A 9,281-nucleotide genomic window follows, 5' to 3' on the forward strand; every position below is an offset into this window, starting at 1 on the left:
GAAAATGTATTGCAAAAGAATGATTTGAAAAATAAAAAAATGTATATTTGTATTTTAGTGAAGATAATTTTTTCTACAACAATCAAATTTTTTTTACTGTGCCGCCAAATCATGTCTAATTAAGAGAGAAATTTAGAAATTGTTTTGAGAATTGTTTTTGGAAACCTTAACAAACACAAAATCATTTCGCGGAAAAAATTGAAGTGAAATGAAAACAGAACCAAACATATTTTTCATTCATAGTTTCTACTTTTTAGCCATCAAATTATTTATTTTAAAAAAAAAAAAGAAAGAAGAAGATTGGGTATCTCTATTCACGAGGTAAGTTGGGTGTCAAAGAATTATTTATTTCGTAGTTCACCATCATCGTTTTCTTGCAAAGTGATGTGGTACATCTTATCGGATTAGAATTCCAAAATAGCTATTTAAACAAGAGAATTATGTAGGTGAATATGTGAAAGTATCAGGAAAATAGGGGTTTTTCGAATAACATTCGTATTTCAGCTATTCGACGTCGTTTATGCCCTCAAAATAACGTTTTTGCTATTTTATAAAATATTTAAATTGAAATGTTAAATGTTGTTTCAATTTTACAAATACCGTTTTGACTTCGAACCTGATTTTGACATATTTCTATTTTGATTTTGGCAAAATTCGAAACACGAAAACTGTAGTCCTTTGGGTTAGCTTTCTAATAAACTTAAATCGTAGAAAAATCGGATTGCAAATCCGTAATTTGGTTTGTTTCTAGAATTTAGAATTCTATTAGAATTAGTAGTTATCTCGCTTTTTGCCATTTTCAGTTTTTTTTTTTTTCTTTTTTCTTTTTTTTTTTGTATTTTTCTAGTTTAATTAGGGATATCAATTTTTTTTTTCAATAGAATTTTAAATTTTAATAAAAATCTGTAAAGTTTTCTGTATTTTCTAGTGGATTCCAGATTTCTTTGATTCTATAGAATTAATTCGCCGAAATTAATTTTTTCACTCTTCCGTTTTACAGCACAAAGACCACTATTGTGTGTTATCTTGCTCTGGTTTCTTGGAACCAAGTGGTACATTAGGCCTCAATAGAATAAAGATAAGATTATTACAATTTTATTTGGTATAATTGTAGAGTTGGACTAAAAGGGTAAAAGGGTCCAATACACAAATTCAAATAAATACATATTTATAAACACATATTTATTTAAAAAAAAAATATTTTTTTATTTTTGAGTCTTGATCTTGTAACTACTTCACTCAGTTTTTGTGCTGCATTCTGCCACTCTCCGCACCAGTGTATGGGTCGATTACGACATTTATTACAGCAGGTTGTCTTGCAGAAAAAGATTCTTCGAGTGCGGATTTTAGCTCGTCCGGTGTAGAAACAAGATACCCTTTTCCTCCAAAAGATTCCATTAGAAGATGATAAGCTGCACCTGGAACAAAAGATGTAGGGGCAGGATCGTCTTTGTAGGGCCCGGTTATTTCTTCCCGATTTCTCCGGTCACCTCCGTCGACTCCGCCGTTGTTGAACACTATTACCACCACAGGCAACTGATATCGAACTAGTGTCTGCAAAAATAAAATACACGAAAGTATATTATTAATAATGAAATGTTTATTTCAGGCCAATTTGATCTACCGATTTCAGGAAACGCGTAAATAAATGTTTTTTCAATATATATGAAAAATATGTTTGGTATTCTTTATCGAAACTAACAGCTGCTGTTTACTTCAAAACTGTTGATTGGTTTTCAAGCTTTATTATATCTGTTGGATCGATTTAATAATATAGATCGAAAACACGCAGCGGAATAACTTAAAATAGAGAGGAGGAGTAGTGGAGAGGAGATAAAATTATATTACTCACTCGATCAACACAAATATATAAACTCACTCAATCAACTCTCTTTTTTATCTCTAAAATACTTCTTGTTTTTTGACTTGCTCCAAATGAAAAACTACATAGACTATTTATAGGATTTTCCTAGCATGTATCTAAACAAATACATGAACACATAATTAATAATATTCGTCCTCCATAGCATTATACATGAATCTCTCCAAAAGACACATTCATGTATTCTTCCACATTCATGAATTATAAAACCTTCAATACTTTGAACTTGATTAATGAATCTAGCTTATTCATTTCCAACACGCCCCCCTAAGCTTGATTCACGCATTCCAAGTTGTCTCCTCAACTTCTCGAACGATTCTCTCTTGAGGGGTTTCGTGAAGATATCGGCAATTTGATCTTCGGACTTCACGAACTTCACTTGAACTTCTTTCTTTGCAATGCACTCTCGGATGAAATGATATCGAGTATCAATGTGTTTGCTTCGATCATGAAACACTGGATTTTTCGCTAGTGCAATCGCTGATCTGTTATCGACAAAAACTTGTGTCGAATCTTCTTGAGCAAAATTGAGCTCCTTTAATAAGCTCCTTAGCCATATTGCATGACATACACTCGATGTCGCTGCCACATATTCAACTTCTACTTCATCTTTTTCTGCCAAAGCAACTTGAATCTTGATAGCTAATATCTCATTGTGATTCATTAGCTTTTCATTGTGCTTCATTAACTTCTCGTTGTGATCCACTAGCTTCTGAACGTGTTCAGACAAAATCTTGAATTCAACTACTGCAGTTGATGCTAATCTATTAGCATACAAACTTTCGATTTCAAGTTTCTTATTGCGTAGCTCTTGCTCCTTCTTTGACTTGGTTGCTTCAACTAATCGTTTTCTTAGTTCTTCAATCTCTCTTGCTTGAGCTTGTAGAAGCAACATATCATTTAAACCATTCACATTCCTAGTTGGTGGAATGAAGGCTCTCTGTTCGACAATATGAGAGATCACTTGTTGCAATTTGACATTGGTTTCTTGCAACTCCACACATTCTAAGGTCTTTCGCTTGAGTTTCTCCTTAATCTTCCGATTATTTGCATCTTTGGCCTCAAGTTCAAGGGACTTCTGTTTTAACTGCTCCATTAATTCAGCAACTAGTGAGTCCTCAACTTTGTTACTTTCGTAAATGTGGTCGCTTGTACTAGAATCAAGATAACACAAGTTATCTTTTGCGTTTGTCGATACCTCATACGCCAAGAGTGATATCCCGACAACTTCTTTTTCCGTTGTTTCAACATAATGAGTCTTCTCATCATTTGACTCATTTCGACACTCCCAAGCATAGTGTCCGTATTTGCGACAATTGTAACATTCGACATCTTTCTTGTCTTGACGCCGATTGAATCCACCTCTTCCACGACCTCTTGTTGGTCGATTCTCTTGCTTCATATCATCATTGCCGTACGAGGATTGTCCTTCACGACCTCTTCCACGACCACGACCGCGTCCACGACCACGGCCTCTACCTCTGCCACGAAATCGAGCACCATCGTATTTTGGTCGGTCGGCAAGGTTCGTCTTTGCTTGAAGGGCTTGTTCAACTTCGGGCCCTTTGTTTCGCCTCTTGATCTTCTCCTCATGGACTTGTAACTTGCCCAATACCTCGTTCACTTTAAGACTCTCAACGTCGTTTGACTCTTCAATTGCCACACTACAAGAATACCGGCTTTTAATAGCATAATTCTATAGCGTTTTTTTCATAAGTGCTATAACAACCTTTTTGATTAAATAATTCGTTAATAATAACAATAAGAAACGCTATGGTATATATGTATTTCTTTTTGTCGGGGATCCATATATTAAAGCGGGTCACTTGAGAACTTTTCCAGTTCTCTTTCTCCATGCCCCCATCGTTCAAAACCTCTACTCCGTCCTCTGTGAAACCGCTGCCTCCACCAATATGAAATCGGGAAACTCTCTATCGAATCGCCAAAAACTCTCACTCGACTCTCTATCACTCAACCGAATTGCAGGGAATTCTCTATCGCCTCTCCATTTTACAAGGGTACACAAAATCCTTTCTAGACGGCAATTTATCACCGCCATCTTCCCGATTTTGTTTTCTTTATAGCCGGTAAATCTCAATATTTGTCTCATTGTGTGTATAATTACCCTTATTTATTGTTTTTTTAACCCTAATTTCAGTTAATTGAATCTTTCTTTACTCTGTTTTCTTCTACGATTTTTTGTATTATTATTTAGTTACCATAAGGGTTATGCAAAAAAATGGGTAATTCTTGTTACAGTAGAATATGGATAGTTATTTTTGATTAATTGTTGCAAACATGAGTGCTACTCCAAAGTTAAGCAAATATGAAAATAAGAGTATTTGTTTTTATTTGCGATTTGTGTACATAAAGAAATCAAGAGTTTATCACTCTAGAATATGGATAATTGTTAGGAACAGTTCATCCATACTTGTGACTTTTGTATAAATTGGGGATGGTATTGCCGAATTGTTGGCTTTGAGGATTTTCTGCGTAAGCAACATAATATGTTGATTGACATAATCATGTATCTAATCTATTTAATGAAGAGTAGCTTAATCCGTGTATCCAAAGCCTGTTCGATAATATACTCCCAAAGTCATTGCATTCAATAGAAAAAATTCTCAGGTAGTTTCATATGGGGTGAGGATAAGTAATTATCATTCTATAAATTTTGAAATATTATTTTCATTAGTTAACTACATCCAAATCTCTGGTTTTAGGTTAATCAAATTGAAGAAGTGGATAAGGCATCTTGAAAGGTACTTCTCTTTTACTTAAATAATAAAGTCAAGTAATGACTCTTTACATGAACGGTTGTACGAATATATACATTAATGTATACCGGCACCTTAAACTGAAGTTATACACACACGTATAACATACAGTCATTAGTAGTAGTGCTTGAGAATTTATTTACAAAATATTTTACTTCATTTTACGTTTTGATAGAGACTAGAGAATGTACATATTTCACCAACTTGCTCTATCACGAATAAGATTCGTATTTAATTACTTCTTGTACTTCTTCATTCCTTAGATAGTTTCAAATATTACACAATGGAACAATTTTAATAGTTTGATTAGTTTATTGATTGTTGGTGACTATTTCGACTCAAATCTTATTTGCAAGCTAGTAGATTGGAGTGGAACAAATGAAATAGTTGATGAAGGATGTGTGATATCAACTGATGCAAAAGAAGTTGTCAGTCAAATTCCACTTGGACCTAATGCAATGTAAATTTTGGTTGATATTCAAATTAAACCCATATACTTTTTGTGGAGGCCTACTGTATATGACTCGTATTCAACACACTCAGGGTATGACAATAGCTTGGCCTGCCGAGAGGTTTATTCGGTAAGTTTACCAATAGTCTAATGAATGAAACAATCATAATTTGATATGATTTATTTTTTTACATGTCAATTTTGTAAGAAATAGTTATGACTGATATGCACTTATTGTTTGTTGGAACAAGTGCGATTGATTGATGAGAGTTAGGAAGATGAAGTGATTGCAGAAGAACTTTAAATGCACAAAATGTTTGGCTTTCACATAGGTAATATTTTATTTTGTTGAGCACGTGAAATTGGTGATTTGACGTTTAAAATCCTTTTTCACATTCTTTCGTTGAATTTTTTGAGTTTTAAGTTTACAAGATTACTGTCTTTAAATAATCAGTGCCATTTTTAGTCATCCCAGCTAGTGTCACTTATGGTTAGGTTATAGAGGTTGCAATGTATTTTTTCTGTTTGTTTGGTGCACTTATTTTGTTAGATGATTGTGATCTATAAGTACTCATTTAGCTCAATTTAGTTAGGTAGTTCAATCTTCAATATACTGGATACTAGACTTATTTATTATTTTGTATCTTTGTTGTAATATTTTCCAAATGTAATGTAATTTTAATTTTGTTAACAGGAATGGAGAAATTAGAAGAGTCGGTATGCAATGGAAGCTTGTTTTGGAGAGCTTGAATGTGGATTTAATGATGGTTCATGTTTCTTTTTTTTTCTTTTTTTTTTTGGGTCTTATTTTAAACTGCTGCTATTTAGAATGATGTTTTGGTAGTCATTGACATGAATATTACCGAATCATATTAACGTAATATGATACTCATATTTTATTTGGGTTGTTAATAATATCCTAGAGGTTATTCTTTTATAACGTGTTTTCAAATTCTAAATACTAGCAAACAGTAACATCTAAAAAAATTATATTCCAAAATTTGGGATATTACTGTAGCATTGACCAATTGCTACGAAAAATATTGCATAGCACTAGATTAATGCTAATGTAACATTACAAGTATAAGAGCGTGTTGGAAATGCTATTAAAGCCTTACAACTGCACAAACAAAACGCTATTGTTTCACCCTACTGTATGATAGCGTTTTGCAATTGCTATAGCCAGATTATAATAGCATTCTCGAAATGTCATAAAAAACATAACATGACAGTAATTAAACGCTATCGAATGTTTAGTTACCATAGCGTTTCTCAATCGCTATAGTATATTTGAGATACTATAGCGTTTTGTACACGCTATCGTAGAGATCGGACCTATTATAGCTCCGGCAGAAATAGCGTTTTTAAAAACGCTATGGAATCCTATGATAGCGTTTTGTGAGCGCTATTGGTAGGGTTTTGTGTTGTAGTGCCACGAAAATGTAGTCGAACTTAGGATCAAGGGATCGAAGTATTTTTTCGACCACTCTTCTCTCTTCCATTGTTTCACCATTTCTTTCAAGTTGGTTGACGATCGAAACCACCCTTGAGACATAGTCGGAAACATCTTCGGAGTCTTTCATCTTCAATGACTCGAACTCTCCACGAAGTGATTGGAGTCGTACCTTCTTCACCTTATCAATACCTTTGAAAGCATCGCTAAGAATATCCCACGCTTGCTTCGCCGTAGTAGCTTGAGAAATTTTCTCAAAGTTACTATCATCTACACCGAGTTGGATGATGGATAGCGCTCTTTGATCTTTCACCTTGGCTTCTTTGGATGTCTTCCTTTGGGCTTGGCTTAACGAAGCCAGATTCTCCGGTTCAATATACTCTTCTTCAACGGCTTCCCAAACGTCTTGTCCACCAAGGAAAGTTTTCATTTGTATGCTCCATCGATCAGAGTTCTCTTTTGCAAGCTTTTGAAATGGGAAAGCTCCATTTGTGGTTGCCATCGATCTTTTCTATTAAGACGTGGCTCTGATGCCACTTTGTTGGATCGATTTAATAATATAGATCGAAAACACGCAGCGGAATAACTTAAAATAGAGAGGAGGAGTAGTGGAGAGGAGATAAAATTATATTACTCACTCGATCAACACAAATATATAAACTCACTCAATCAACTCTCTTTTTTATCTCTAAAATACTTCTTCTTGTTTTTTGACTTGCTCCAAATGAAAAACTACATAGACTATTTATAGGATTTTCCTAGCATGTATCTAAACAAATACATGAACACATAATTAATAATATTCGTCCTCCATAGCATTATACATGAATCTCTCCAAAAGACACATTCATGTATTCTTCCACATTCATGAATTATAAAACCTTCAATACTTTGAACTTGATTAATGAATCTAGCTTATTCATTTCCAACAATATCTCAACTTAGCAATACATTTTCTTGTACGTAGGTCTTATACAAAAATGCCAACTGCCGGAACTAAGCTTAATGTTAATAGCTATGTGACGAGATTTCGGAAATTGATGAATTATTGAATTTCCTTCACCGAGATCGGACTTAGGTGGTGTTTAATAGCTTATTTAAAAGCAAAAGTTAGTGATTGTGAATTAAGTTGGAATTCAGTGCTTATTTCTATAAGTTGGGGGTGCTTACAAATTAGCTGGAAAATCATATAAATTAGAAAAAAAAGCAGGTACATGGGTGCTTTTGAAATTATAGCTTAAAGCAACTTAATTTAACATAAGCAAAAATAAAAGCTTGTTTTGCAAACACCTAAAAACAGATTATGTGCAAAAAAAAACTCATAATCTATTTTTAAAAGCATTTGCAAACACAAACTTAGAACTAATATCATCGATTTATTGGAAAATTGGAGGGGGAAAAGAAAAGCATTTTACTCGGCTATTTTTCAAGACTCGACTTTCGAAAAAAATAGCTTGGTCGAACCATAGATTAGTTACCGTTTCATTATATCTTCAATTACCTTAAAATAAGCGACACAAAAATCGAGCTGCAAAGTGTAATTATTCATAAGCCAACGTTTTACGAACGCCCTCTCGATGCATATTTCAAGAATCAATAGTGAGAAACATGATTATCAGTCCTTAGACGGTTCTAAGTAAACGACCTCCGATTATTACGCGCAAAAAAAAAATAAAAAAAATACGGTACCTCAACTTCCATAGCACTAAAACCGAACCCAGAGTCGCCTTCAACAGCCACCACAAGCCTATCAGGCGCCGTCACGGCGGCGGCAATACAATAGCCAAGACCAACCCCCATTGTCCCCCAAGTCCCGGCATCCAACCTAGTCCTCGCCTCTGTCTGAACCAAAACCGATCTCCCAACATCCATCGTATTAGCCCCCTCCGAAACCACTATGGGGGCCGGCGCCCCCACCCCCGAAATCGCATCCCTAATAATCCTCATCGGGGTCAAAAAATTAAACGGGACAACATCCTTCGCCAACTGCACCTCCATTTTCGCCACATTCTCCTTACTCTTACTCCTTATACCCTCGATCCAAGAATCACTTCTCCCCGAACAAAACGGATTATCTTTTTTCATCTCGATATTTATCAACAACTTCTTTCGCATCTCCCACAATCCCTAAATACGGGTTTCTCAATTCGATTTCCTCCTTGCATGTATCCACGAGTATGAATTTAACGTCTTTCGACCATTTGGGCGGCTCGCCAAAATGCAGTAGCCAATTGAGACGCGCGCTGACGACTAACGACACGTCACATTTTCCGATAGCTAGTGACCTGGCGGCCGGTGAGGTAGCGGAGGCGGCGTAGCCCGCCGACTGCTCGTTGTGGAAGGCGATGAAGCGGACGCCGAGGGACACGGCGCGGTTGGCGAGTGAGGTGACGGGAATGCCAACGACTCCGAACATCGTGTCGATGCCGGCGCGTGAGAGGCACATGGCGACTACAGCGTTGCCGTCGACTGTTGTTTGGGGGTTCATGTTGTTGCCGGCGTCCGCCATTGATACCGATGGAACAAGTAGAAATTGAGAACTGCAAAATTCTTTTGCCGATTTGGTTTACAACTGCTGCAATTAATTTAGAGATCAGGTTTTGATCCAACAACGTCGGATTTTACGAGGAATTAGACACGTGGTCAAATAGCCTAAGTGTACAAAATTTGCAAGAATGTCGGGTTTATTAGGGCATCTCCAATGGAGTAAGTAAATCG

General features: G+C 35.6%; 1 long non-coding RNA gene across 3 annotated transcripts; it reads left to right on the top strand.

Moving 5' to 3' along the window:
- Positions 1-3,613: 3,613 nt before the first annotated feature.
- LOC105966650 (uncharacterized) lies at positions 3,614-6,050 on the top strand. Of its 3 annotated transcripts, none has more exons than XR_016034631.1 (5): positions 3,614-3,969; positions 4,606-4,644; positions 5,016-5,240; positions 5,362-5,442; positions 5,805-6,050. It is a non-coding gene; the product is annotated as an uncharacterized LOC105966650 (long non-coding RNA). The 3 variants fall into 3 exon arrangements; XR_016034633.1 differs by having other exon boundaries at positions 3,616-3,969; positions 5,020-5,240; XR_016034632.1 differs by having other exon boundaries at positions 3,617-3,969; positions 5,023-5,240.
- The last annotated feature ends 3,231 nt before the right edge of the window (positions 6,051-9,281 follow it).

The sequence above is a fragment of the Erythranthe guttata genome, chromosome 12 (assembly GCF_056151865.1).
Source record: "Erythranthe guttata isolate IM_541 chromosome 12, IM_541, whole genome shotgun sequence".
Lineage (NCBI taxonomy): Eukaryota > Viridiplantae > Streptophyta > Magnoliopsida > Lamiales > Phrymaceae > Erythranthe > Erythranthe guttata.